This window comes from Girardinichthys multiradiatus, chromosome 23 (genome assembly GCF_021462225.1).
Source record: "Girardinichthys multiradiatus isolate DD_20200921_A chromosome 23, DD_fGirMul_XY1, whole genome shotgun sequence".
In the NCBI taxonomy this organism is placed as follows: domain Eukaryota; kingdom Metazoa; phylum Chordata; class Actinopteri; order Cyprinodontiformes; family Goodeidae; genus Girardinichthys; species Girardinichthys multiradiatus.
Genome location: NC_061815.1, coordinates 46,685,119 through 46,697,976, shown reverse-complemented (window position 1 = coordinate 46,697,976; position 12,858 = coordinate 46,685,119). Strand labels below are relative to the sequence as shown.

General features: G+C 41.3%; 1 pseudogene; it reads left to right on the top strand.

Annotated features, from left to right (window-relative positions):
* Positions 1–7,405: 7,405 nt before the first annotated feature.
* Positions 7,406–9,508, top strand: LOC124860094 (annotated as a pseudogene).
* The last annotated feature ends 3,350 nt before the right edge of the window (positions 9,509–12,858 follow it).

Below are 12,858 nucleotides of genomic sequence, written 5' to 3'. Positions count from 1 at the left end.
GTTCAACATATGGCCCCAGGAGCCCTGTACCTTATTGATGGAATAGTTGTTGGACATTTCACCTGTGTTTATTTGTATTAGTGTAAGTGGTATAAACAGAGTGCAATGCAATGAGCTCCCTCATCTAATCCACTGCTAGAGTCATTTATACTACTGTGTAGTCAAAATGGATCCAATGTAATCAAGAAGCTGAGCACTGTAAGAGTTGTCATTTTTATGACTTCATGTCAGTCCAGCTCTATGTGCTCTGTGCCAACACATTTTACCAGCTAAGCTTCTGTTTTTTTTTACTATACATCTGATTGTAGTTATAAAAAATGTATGTGAAAAATGAAAATAAGGACAATTCATCTGACATTCCAACCCAGTCCCATAATGGCAAAAGATGCAGCAAAAAAGAGAGAACCACCTGAAGCTGGGCCTCACTGCATTACAGACAACTTTGATAGTGTGTTGAGGGAATTCAAGTCTAAGATTGTTTCATTAGTCTCTTCCCCTGGTACATCCTATTTCTTCAGGGAATTAGCCTGTCGATAAGAAGACATCAGACCTGCTGCAGAGGATAGAATCCATTTAACGTGCCTTTTGTTTCCAACATTTTCCCGCTTCCGTCGGGAAAATGTCAAGGCAACCTTATCACAAGAGTCGCATGATGTAGTGTCAACAATCAGCATCTGACAAAGAAGTGTTAGAAGTAATATTACATGTCAGTTCATGTGTGCTCCAATCAAGCTGCTGCCATTTTGCTCGTTTTGCCCTAACAAGCTGTGAGTGTTAATGCTGTCAGAAGGGCAGGGATTGCAGTTGTCTGTTTTTTTGACCATCATCTGCCAACCCAGGTTGTGCTGGAAACACCTTTATTACTGGAATCAATTTGGTGGTGATTTATTATAGTGGTTATCATGATTAAATGAAACAAAACAATAAGAAGTAAAAGTTATTGTTCCTGTAGGATAGTTTATTAGTTGTGATTATTTTATTATTTTGGCTGAAGACTGAGGCAAATATATATAAAAGAAATCTTATATAAATCTCTCTGCTTTTATAAGGGAGACTACAGTAAGAATATGGAGAAAATAAGCAAGCAGGCAGTCTTTGGGATAAAACAAGTTTTTTCAAATGTCCATTATAGAAGAAGGAAATGTCAAGAGGTGGTGTAAAAGTAAAGTCTGAGACCATAGTTCTTAATCTAAAAAGCTGTATTACTCCCTCCTTGTCAAGGTTCGGTTTCAGCCTAAAGGAAGAGTTCAACTGTCTTTGTTTCTTGTTCGCGACTGATGGTAGAGATGAGAAATGGACAGATGGATGAAGGCCTCGTCTGCATCAATATTGGCACTGCTGTGATCTGTGGTGATGAAAGGGTTGATGCAAAACGCTAAACTTTTGACTAACCTTTTCATCTGCGTTCTGACACTCACCTGTGGTCATGATATATGGAGCATGGTAAAAAGTATGAGTTTCATGAATAAAGCTGAGGTCCAATCCAGTATTTGGATTGGACCTCAAACTGACATCATTATTGGATTTGATTGGTTGTCTGAGGCCCCAAATCCTTCTCTACATCCAACAGCACTCAATTCCCCATCCCTTGCCACAAAAGTCACTATAACAAAAAATTCATATCATAAAACGAAGATACTTTTTTTTTTGTGTAAATCCTCCCAGGTTGTAAATTCTAACCAACATCTCATCAAAACAGTTGAAATTTGAATTGATCCAACAGCACAACTCCAGTCTTCAAGTGCTAGTGTCCTGCATGTTTTAGATGTGTCCCTGCTTTAACACATCTTATTCAAATGACTGATTTACCTCCTCAATTTGTCAAATAGCGCCGAAGCCTGCCAACGACCCATTCAGCTGATTCAGGTATGGTGAACCATGGAAACATCTAAAACATGGAGGACATCAGCCTCTGAGAACTGACTTTGGACAATACAGCATTAGTGGCTTAGTAGAATAAAACGTCTTGCTTTGTTGGAGATCCTGAGTTTTGTTTTTCAGTTTGGGCTGTCTTGGCTATATTCTGATTTTAATTGACCTAGTTAAATACTTTACGCTAAGGTTAGTTCTAAAATGGTCACTAGGTTGCTGTTTGTGTGAATGCCCTTGAGCTACTTTGCAACAGAGACTGTAACACTTGCATGTATATGACTTTCACTGCTTCAGACTTGTAGGTGTGTAATTTTGCAATGCAGCAAACAGTTTTCTGTTGTAAAAACAAGACTAGCCCCCTTAAACAGGCTGGATAAGCTCCTGCAGAAAAGATTTCATGTTTTTTTTTTACTAAATGAAACAGAATGTAGCACAAAAAGAACAAAGACAAAAGAACACAGAAAGGAATACTAATAAAAAAGAAAGATAGCTTTATTATATCGTAAACAGAAATTGCCAGTGTTTTCAAAACTTTCAAACACACAGGAATTAAGAACATTAAAATAATAAAAAAGGTACATGTTTTCAATGTTATTTTATTCTTGCTGTCCGTTATTGAGAAAGTATAATGCTTCATATACAAAAGTAATTCTGTCAAATTTGGCTTACGATTGGAGAACTTGGATGTATGAATATATAGGGGTTGGACAATGAAACTGAAACACCTGTCATTTTAGTGTGGAAGGTTTCATAGCTAAATTGGACCAGCCTGGTAGCCAGTCTTCATTGATTGCACATTGCACCAGTAAGAGCAGAGTGTGAAGGTTCAATTAGCAGGGTAAGAGCACAGTTTTGCTCAAAATATTGAAATGCACACAACATTATGGATGACATACCAGAGTTCAAAAGAGGACAAATTGTTGGTGCACGTCTTGCTGGCGCATCTGTGACCAAGACAGCAAGTCTTTGTGATGTATCAAGAGCCACGGTATCCAGGGTAATGTCAGCATACCACAACAAAAAACATAAAACCACGGCTGCCCAAATCATGGCAGAATTAAATGTGCACCTCAACTCTCCTGTTTCCACCAGAACTATCCGTCGGGAGCTCCACAGGGTCAATATACACAGCCAGGCTGCTATAGCCAAACCTTTGGTCACTCATGCCAATGCCAAACGTCGGTTTCAATGGTGCAAGGAGCGCAAATCTTGGACTGTGGACAATGTGAAACATGTATTGTTCTCTGATGAGTCCACCTTTACTGTTTTCCCCATATCCGGGAGAGTTACGGTGTGGAGAAACCCCAAAGAAGCGTACCACCCAGACTGTTGCATGCCCAGAGTGAAGCATGGGGGTGGATCAGTGATGGTTTGGGCTGCCATATCATGGCATTCCCTTGGCCCAATACTTGTGCTAGATGGGTACGTCACTGCCAAGGACTACCGAACCATTCTTGAGGACCATGTGCATCCAATGGTTCAAACATTGTATCCTGAAGGCGGTGCCGTGTATCAGGATGACAATGCACCAATACACACCGCAAGACTGGTGAAAGATTGGTTTGATGAACATGAAAGTGAAGTTGAACATCTCCCATGGCCTGCACAGTCACCAGATCTAAATATTATTGAGCCACTTTGGGGTGTTTTGGAGGAGCGAGTCAGGAAATGTTTTCCTCCACCAGTATCACGTAGTGACCTGGCCACTATCCTGCAAGAAGAATGGCTTAAAATCCCTCTGACCACTGTGCAGGACTTGTATATATCATTCCCAAGATGAATTGACGCTGTATTGGCCGCAAAAGGAGGCCCTACACCATACTAATAAATTATTGTGGTCTAAAACCATGTGTTTCAGTTTCATTGTCCAACCCCTGTAGATTGAGGACAGTATAATTAGCAGGCTAATTACAAAAAAGCGAGAATTGAGTTTACTGTCAATATCTGTCTAACCAAACAAGATGTTCTTCCACCATGATAAAGATAGGGTAAACATGACCAGAAATAAAATGTGAAAGTCTGTTCCAAAGATGTTTTGTAAATGAGCAATACCAGATTAAATTAACTATTATTTACTTATTGGTTTCCCAAAAAGTACAATTTACATTAATAAATTCTCTGAAGGTAGTAGTTAGATGGATAGAACATATGAAGCATTTTTCTGTTCATCAGTTACCACTTCCATTCTAGACATTTTGCTCTATCTAACTACCTCACAACAACGCATTCTGTCCGCCTCCTTACACTATCCAGCCTTTTTTGTAATTTATTTAGCTCTATTTCATCCTTTTCTGTTCGAGACTCTGGAGAAAGCTGTAAGAGAAGCCCAAATCCTGCCATTTGTTCACAAAACAAGATAGAGAACTCAGAACTGGCTTTACTGCTTTTAAAAGGCATCTGAAGGATGATAGCAGAGGATGTGCAGCTTTAGAGTTATACAGTTGATTAATTTCTTTCATCATATCTTAACTTGCGCTGGATCCATAAACAGGAAAAGTTTAACTCATTATTTTACATTTAAGTTTTTACCAACCTGCATCAGGCCAGAGTTATTTCTTTACAGCTGCACAATCCATGCAGTTGTACAATCACTACAACTACTAAACATTTATTAACACAATCATACAGCACAAAAAGAAAAATTGTTCTGGTACAAATTTTATTTATTTCAATATTGAAGAAACAGATAATCAGTCCACAAGTACAGGGAATTAATGCCTTGACTGTTTAATCATAAGCAATTATTTACATAGACAGTGGAATAGACGATGGCAGGACAAGAGGGTGAAGAGCTGCACTATAACTCTAAAGCTACACTAATGATATTCTCCTGTCCTCAGATAATGGACTTATATCTCAGTGCTGCATTTGATACAGTTGATCACAATATTGTCTTAGAAAGGCTGGAACATGCTGTAGGGATCAGGGGAACAGCGCTAGGCTGGTTTAAATCTTATTTGTCTGACAGATTCCAGATTGTTCATGTAAATGATAAATCATCTTCAAATTCCATGGTTAATTGTGGAGTACCACACGGTTCAGTACTTGGGCCAATTTTCTTCACTATTTACAGGTCCTTCTCAAAATATTAGCATATTGTGATAAAGTTCATTATTTTCCATAATGTCATGATGAAAATTTAACATTCATATATTTTAGATTCATTGCACACTAACTGAAATATTTCAGGTCTTTTATTGTCTTAATACGGATGATTACAGCTCATGAAAACCCAAAATTCCTATCTCACAAAATTAGCATATAATTAAAAGGGTCTCTAAACAAGCTATGAACCTAATCATCTGAATCAACAAGTTAACTCTAAACACCTGCAAAAGATTCCTGAGGCCTTTAAAACTCCCAGCCTGGTTCATCACTCAAAACCCCAATCATGGGTAAGACTGCCGACCTGACTGCTGTCCAGAAGGCCACTATTGACACCCTCAAGCAAGAGGGTAAGACACAGAAAGAAATTTCTGAACGAATAGGCTGTTCCCAGAGTGCTGTATCAAGGCACCTCAGTGGGAAGTCTGTGGGAAGGAAAAAGTGTGGCAGAAAACGCTGCACAACGAGAAGAGGTGACCGGACCCTGAGGAAGATTGTGGAGAAGGGCCGATTCCAGACCTTGGGGGACCTGCGGAAGCAGTGGACTGAGTCTGGAGTAGAAACATCCAGAGCCACGGTGCACAGGCGTGTGCAGGAAATGGGCTACAGGTGCTGCATTCCCCAGGTCAAGCCACTTTTGAACCAGAAACAGCGACAGAAGCGCCTGACCTGGGCTACAGAGAAGCAGCACTGGACTGTTGCTCAGTGGTCCAAAGTACTTTTTTCGGATGAAAGCAAATTCTGCATGTCATTCGGAAATCAAGGTGCCAGAGTCTGGAGGAAGACTGGGGAGAAGGAAATGCCAAAATGCCAGAAGTCCAGTGTCAAGTACCCACAGTCAGTGATGGTCTGGGGTGCCGTGTCAGCTGCTGGTGTTGGTCCACTGTGTTTTATCAAGGGCAGGGTCAATGCAGCTAGCTATCAGGAGATTTTGGAGCACTTCATGCTTCCATCTGCTGAAAACCTTTATGGAGATGAAGATTTCATTTTTCAGCACGACCTGGCACCTGCTCACAGTGCCAAAACCACTGGTAAATGGTTTACTGACCATGGTATCACTGTGCTCAATTGGCCTGCCAACTCTCCTGACATGAACCCCATAGAGAATCTGTGGGATATTGTGAAGAGAACGTTGAGAGACTCAAGACCCAACACTCTGGATGAGCTAAAGGCCGCTATCGAAGCATCCTGGGCCTCCATAAGACCTCAGCAGTGCCACAGGCTGATTGCCTCCATGCCACGCCGCATTGAAGCAGTAATTTCTGCCAAAGGATTCCCGACCAAGTATTGAGTGCATAACTGTACATGATTATTTGAAGGTTGACGTTTTTTGTATTAAAAACACTTCTTTTATTGGTCGGATGAAATATGCTAATTTTGTGAGATAGGAATTTTGGGTTTTCATGAGCTGTATGCCAAAATCATCTGTATTAAGACAATAAAAGACCTGAAATATTTCAGTTAGTGTGTAATGAATCTAAAATATATGAATGTTAAATTTTCATCATGACATTATGGAAAATAATGAACTTTATCACAATATGCTAATATTTTGAGAAAGACCTGTATATGCTTCCAATAGGTAAAATTGACAGGCAGCATGGGATAAACTTTCACTGTTATGCTGATGATACTTAGCTTTACTTATCCATAAATCCTGATGAGCCCAACCAGTTAGATAAACTAGCATGTCTTGTGACATGCTTGTAACATTTAAAAGCCTTTAGCTGATTCAAAATGCTGCAGCAAGAGTTCTGATGAAAATTAAAAAGAGAGGACATATTTCTCCTATTCTAGCTTCCCTTCATTGGCTCCCTCCTGTTGTCCTCGGGTCAAAATGACCCGCCACTGTGTTAAAACCCCCCCAAAAATCCACTAAATGCTATTTTTTTAACTTTAAATTTTATGACTTTTCTTAGATTGGCCCTAACAATAGAAAAAGTGAAATGTTGCTTTTATTCACATTTCCATATAATCTGTAAAAAAAGATACAAAGGTGGTCTTCGGGTCAAAATGACCCGTGAGACAAATAGAGTTGAAATCAAGATCACAGAATTATTTACAAACCACAGAATGTTACAATGTTTTTTATTGTGTCTCAGATCAATCAGTAGCAGAAGTAAACAAGGCAAATCAGGTGGTGTTCTCGCAGGCTTCAGAAGACCACCTGTTTATTTCCAGACGTTATAAAGGTGCTGCAGATAACAAGACCCCGAATTCTGTCTGTGCTGAAGCCATGAGTGTGCGTTATACTGCTGAAGACGCTGTAGAGCTGATTTTCTCAGATGTCCAGCAAGACAATTCTGATTCAAAAGAGGAAGTGGAGGATGTATCCAAAGAAGATGGGGAGGAATACAACCCAGAGCATGATGAATCATCTTCAGAAGAAGAAGAAAATCCTGAAGCTGAAAGAGAGACTTTCCTTTCAAAAAATGGCAAAATAACATGGTCCTCAGCAGCATATGACCAACATGGCAGGCATGCAGAACAAAACATCATAAAGATGACCCCAGGACCCACAAGGTATGCCGTTTCTCATGCCCATGATATTGTCTCTACATTCTACCTGTTTACCACACCAGCAATAGAAAAAATAATCCTGGGGATGACAAATCTGGAGGGTTTTCGCACATATGGAGACAGCTGGAAAAAGATGGATGAGATTGACCTGCAGGCCTACTTAGGGCTGCTAATCTTAGCAGGTGTATACAGGTCCCGAGGTGAGGCTGCAGCTAGTCTATGGGATGCTGAGAGTGGAAGGCCAATTTTCCGAGCTACAATGCCACTCAAAGTCTTTCACACCTACTCAAGACTGCTACGATTTGATGATCGTGAGTCAAGACCAGCAAGACGTGTGACAGACAAACTTGCAGCCATAAGAGAGGTATGGGACAAGTGGGTGGAGCAGCTGCCCTACCTCTACAATCCAAGGCCTGACGTAACAGTGGATGAACAACTGGTTCCATTTAGAGGTAATCTCTTTTCATATTTGTAATAAAAGTGATTTTCACTATTGATTTCTTTGACTGTTTTCTGTCACACTGATACTAATCACTGATGCTAATGTCTTTTGTCCAAAGGTCGTTGTCCTTTCCGGCAGTATATGCCCAGAAGCCAGCAAAATATGGGATCAAGTCATGGGTGGCTTGTGATGCCAAATGAAGCTATGCTTAGAAAATGCAAGTCTATACTGGGAAGCCGACCAGTGGATGCCCAGAGAAGAACCAGGGGATGCGAGTTGTGCTTGATGTGACAGAGGGACTGAGGGGTCACAATGTGACATGTGACAATTTCTTCACCTCTTATGAACTCGGACAGCAGCTCCTGAAGAGGAAGATCACCATGGTTGGTACAGTGCGAAAGAATAAGCCTGAGCTCCCATCTGCACTGCTTGCATCAAAGGAGAGAGAGGTCTTCTCCTCAAAGTTTGCCTTCACGCCCAACACCACTCTAGTTTCCTACCTCCCAAAGAAAAACAAGAATGTAGTTCTTCTGTGCACACTGCACACAGATGGTGACATTAGCGATCGTGAGGACAGGAAGCCAATCATCATTCTAGACTACAACCGCAACAAAGGAGGTGTGGACAACCTGGATAATGTGATTGGAACATATGGCTGCAGAAGAATGACTGCCCGCTGGCCCCTGGTCATCTTCCACAACATCATTGATGTTTCCTCCTACAATGCCTTTGTGATTTGGAGAGAGATCAACCCAACCTGGATGTCTCATAAGCAGAACAAGAAGAGGTTGTTCCTGGAGCAGCTAGGAAAGGCACTTGTAACTCCAATCATTGAAAGAAGGAAGCATGTCCCCCGCATAGAACCCTCAACAGCAGTTGTGAAAGCTATTCAGAGTGCAGGAGTTCCTGATCAACCTGAGGATCCATCTACCACAGCCACTTCCCTTGCTAGGGCAAGTAAGAGGAAGAGATGTCACTTCTGCCCTCAAAAGAAGGACTGTAAAACACATACTGTGTGCTGCAGAAATATATCTGCAAGGGCTGTGCACTTGTATACTGCCCTACATGTGCTAATTAGTTGAATGGGTTGTTATTTTTCATATTTTTGTATTGTACTCGTACTCGTACTCGTTGTCTTCCGCTTATCCGGGTCGCTGGGGCAGCTTGTTCTCAGACTGCAGGTTTACTGGTGGTTCCTAAAGTCTCTAGAAGTAGAATGGGAGGCAGATCCTTCAGATTCCAGGCTCTCTTGTGGAACCAGCTCCCAGTTTTAGTCCGTGAGGCAGACACTCTGTCTACTTTTTAAGGCTAGGCTTAAAACTTTCCTTTTAGATAAAACTTATAGTTAGAGTGGCTTAGGTTATCCTGAGCTATCTCTGTAGTTATGCTGCTAGAGGCTTAGGCTGCTGGAGGACATAATGACCACTTTCACTCTCTCTGCTACATTCTCATACTACTCTCCATACTACGGTCTTTACATTATTTGCTGTTATTTCAGCTTTACCTTTATGTTCTCTCTCTTTTCTCTTCCTAGAAGCTATTCTGGCCTCACTCTGTATGTACCTGTGATACCTTTCTGGAGGGGGGCATCGTCCAAGCTTCTGCTGCGAATAACTTAATGCTCACCCTCTACCGATGATCCACATAGCCCTGTCTTTTAGTGTTTAACCCTTTCTCTCTCTTAGACATAGCTACTGACTAAGCTTTTACTGTGACTAACTGTATGTGCTCTCTCTCATAATATAAACTTGAAAACTGGCTCAGAGTTTATCTGTTTTTTCTTCCTAGATGAAACCACTAAAGAAGCTACATCCATTAACATTTACTTTTCCTTCCCATAGAAAGTACTCCTGAATCAGTGCTTCTGTTTTCTGCTTCTAGGTTCTTTTTCTTTTTCTGTGTCTGCTCTGTTCTCTCAAATCCCCAGTGTCGGTCGTGGCAGATGGCCACGACCGACACTGAGCCTGGTTCTGCTGGAGGTTTCTTCCTGTTAAAAAGGAGTTATCCTCTCCACTGTCACTACATACATGCTCAGTACAAGGGATTGCTGTAAAGTCAACACCAGTGACTGTCCACTGTCGCTACGTGCTCATCCAGGAAGAGTGACTGCTACAAGTCACTGATTCAATGCAGTGACTCAATCTGCTGGATTTTCCTTAGATTGAAAAACTTTTTAACCAATTTGAATAAATAACTGAATCTGACTGCACTGTTCGATAGAGAGGAAAAATTGGAATATATGTACCTGGCTTGAAATCTGTATGATTCAATTGAATTGACTTAGCCCATTTTAAAGTTACCCACCTTTCACACAATGCAACAGAAAACTCGCCAATTAGTTTTACCTCTGCCTTCCTCCCTCCCTGTTGGATAGAGTAAGGGGGATTAAGGTTTAGCCTAAACCGGCTCAGTTATGGTTGAGGTGCAAACACACCCTCCTTTTCTGCTACCTGTATGACCCCTATTCTTTTCAAATGGTTATAATCAGTCTGCCAGAGAGAGATACCCCTAATCCTTGTGGTTTTTAGTATAACAATGGCCACCAGTGGGCTCTACATGGACAAACTTTATCAGTTTATTATTTTACTTAGTACCCCTACACATAACCCATTCTAAATTGGCCTAACACTCAGTGGCTTATTCTAACCACCAACAACACCACACCATTCCAAAAAGTTTGTGAAGTGCCTTGAGACGACATGTGTTGTGAATTGGCGCTATATAAATAAAACTGAATTGAATTGAAGAGCATCCCTGGGACCTATTGCGAAACCTGGAAATGTTGTCTCTCCCCCTGCAGAGTTGTCTGCATAAAACCATGAAATTGGCAAAATATTACAGTTTACACTCCACTAATTTAGGTTTACATGAAAAGCTAATCTTAGGAAAATGCATATTTTTTACGTACAAGAAAAAGTGAAAGTGCTCTATTTGATCAGGGGTACTCTATTGAGATATTTTTCTTACAGAACTGTGGCAAAGCAGGTTATGATACCTACATTAACATGAACGTCTGGCGAAAAATACTATATCTTATATTCAGGCTGTTACTTCACCACATATATACTAAACAGATTATACAGCAGTTAAGGGGGAAAAGCCTTGCTGCACATAACCTCACCCCTTTAACCCCAGGTTAATCTGAAAAGTCCTAAACCAGACCAGGACCTTTCTAAAAAGGAGCTTATTCACACTAAACTGTGATGTCACTGCATCATTGTTATTCTTGAGTTTTCTTATAATTCTATTCTTATAATTCTTTTCCGTTTTTTACTTCGTAGTTTAGTTGAATGTTACTAGCCTAGTTAAAAGTTTATTGACTGAAGTATTTTAACTTAATTTTTTTTAAATGATTAATGTATTTTGGAGAGAACTTGGGTTTATTCTGTATGTGTGTGTATGACTTTCTGTTTGACGAAGCCAGTGCGTGAATTCACTCCATCTATTGTTCTATGTAACCACACCTCACCAGGCGGGTACTCATAAAACAATATCTGACAGAGACTGAGAGCTGATTGGCTAGTATTTCCTGATAATCAGGTGGTTTCTCGAAATCGTATTTGTCCTACTCGTCGTCTTCTGCTTTATCCGGGACCGGGACGCAGGGGCAGCAGAGACACCCAGACGTCCCTCTTCCCAGTCACCTCCTCCAGCTCCTCTGGGGGGAGCCCAAGGCATTCCCAGGCCAGTCGAGAGACATAGTCCCTCCAGTGTGTCCTGGACCTTCTCCCAGTGGGACGTGCCTGGAACACCTCCCAAGGAAGGCGTCCAGGGGGCATCCAGTATAGGTGCCCGAGCTACCTCAACTGGCTCCTCTCGATGTGGAGGAGCAGCGGCTCTACTCCGAGCCCCTCCCGGACGGCCTCACCCTATCTCTAAGGGAGTGCCCGGCCACCCTATGGAGGAAGGTCATTTCAGCCTCTTGAATCTGGGATCTCGTTCTTTCGGTCATGACCCAAAGTTCATGGCCATAGGTGAGGGTATGATCGTAGAGAAGAGACAAAATCCACTCGTCCCCAAACCAGACCCCTTCAGGCCCTTGGCTGCGCCTAGAAATCCTGTCCATAAAAGTTATGAACAGGACCTCAAACAATATCTCAAACAAAACAATATCTGACAGAGACTGAGAGCTGATTGGCTATTATTTCCTGATAATCAGGTGGTTTGTCAACTTGTTTATTTTGATTAAAATGATTAACTTTATCAATAACTGCCCTTGGTACTTATTAATAGTTATTCATAGCAACCCTAACTATGGTTAACAACCGATGGTTAATAGATTATTACCGCTGCATTAAAATGTCAAGTGTTGACATACAAGTATTGAGAGGGGGTGACAATTGATCGGGAATCTTACCCTCTACTTTTTTGATCCCAATTTGGGATGTGGAGATAATCTGAGGGGAAATAAATTATCCATCCTTGGTCTGTATTTTGTATTATCTAGATGTATTATCTAGATGTGCTTCTCTTCTTCCTTCTGCTCTCTTGGCACTTCCAGGTATGTTAAGGAGGCCAATTGGTTATCTTTATTTCAGGATGACTCTATTTTTAAGCAGGCAGTCCTTGAAGAAAGAAACCCTTTATTCCTGAACAGTCCTCTTTTCACCAATTGCACTATGCCATGGTGAAGCAGACAAGCAATTAGTCCACAAAGGCCAGACAATTACGGAGATCGCTGCAAGACTTCAAAGAGAGCAAGGCATAAATCCTTAAGGGCACAGTAAGCATCCCCTCACACATCCCTGCTGGCTGGCAGTTTGTTATTTTGTTTGGAGCGAGAGCTGAGAGCCAGCAGGAATCTGTCAGTCTGAATTTCCGCTGAGGCTTAGTGCAAGATAAAGCTGCAGAATCGTCCTGCAGGCACAGAGAGAGAGACCTGTCAGTATTTTTGGCAGAAGCATGCCTCCTCTTTGCAG